The sequence below is a fragment of the Halyomorpha halys genome, unplaced genomic scaffold (assembly GCF_000696795.3).
Source record: "Halyomorpha halys isolate HHAL.00 unplaced genomic scaffold, Hhal_1.1 Scaffold104.1, whole genome shotgun sequence".
Lineage (NCBI taxonomy): Eukaryota > Metazoa > Arthropoda > Insecta > Hemiptera > Pentatomidae > Halyomorpha > Halyomorpha halys.
The window spans coordinates 1,618,885-1,619,673 of record NW_027107578.1 but is presented as its reverse complement, the minus strand read 5'-3'; the positions used below and the strand labels follow the sequence as shown (position 1 = coordinate 1,619,673).

The window sequence follows — 789 nt, the reverse complement described above, 5'->3', positions numbered from 1 at the left end:
CGTTTACTTATACAAAGTCAAAAGTAGAGGATGGAACCGGATAAAATCAATATGAGACCAAGGTCTTCGGCCGCACGATTCCTAAAAAGTTTGTCAAAATTGAACTAACGGATTGGGTCGATTGATTATGCCCAAACGTAAATTTGACTACTGACCGACAGACAAACATCAATTTAAAATATTTATTAATTTAAAAATAGTAATGTTAAAATTTTTCGTTTGACAGTTATAGCTTTCAAAGTTTTACATAGTTTTTTCGGTCTGGTTATAGGATTTTTCTAATAATATCTTATCCATCATCCACTGAATCTTTCTTTAAAATAGAATCTTATTGACGAACATTGTGTGTTAATAATTAATGCGATGAAACGGTATTTAGTGGTTCATAAGAGACTTAATAATGACAGGAATATATCCTTTATGTGATCAATGCCCTTTATTGATAAGTGTATTCATTTGGAGTTGGTTGCTGATAAGTTCAATATTAACAAGAGATAGCTTTATAAACACCCTTTCATTTTTTGATTGGACTATGGTGATATGGAAATGCCGCGAAATAGCTTGGATATTCCGAAGATTGTTACACTTGGCTTATAGAGAGAGGCATACTTTATTATTATTGCTATAGAAATAAATGTTTCAAATGTTAAATTATAAAATTACTGTCAGCGTTGTATACCAAAGTTGCGGCCGATTTGTGGTTTTATTTGCCCGAATCTCTACTATTTGTGAAGATATAGGAAAACTATAAATTATTATTGAATCATTATTCCAAAATCCAAAATAAAA

The 789-nt window shown here is 30.5% G+C and overlaps 1 protein-coding gene across 2 annotated transcripts in view; it reads right to left on the bottom strand.

Annotated features, from left to right (window-relative positions):
* LOC106677602 (uncharacterized) overlaps window positions 1-789 on the bottom strand; it is a 938,458-nt gene that overhangs the window by 328,375 nt on the left and 609,294 nt on the right. The gene's annotated exons all lie outside the window — the stretch shown is intronic.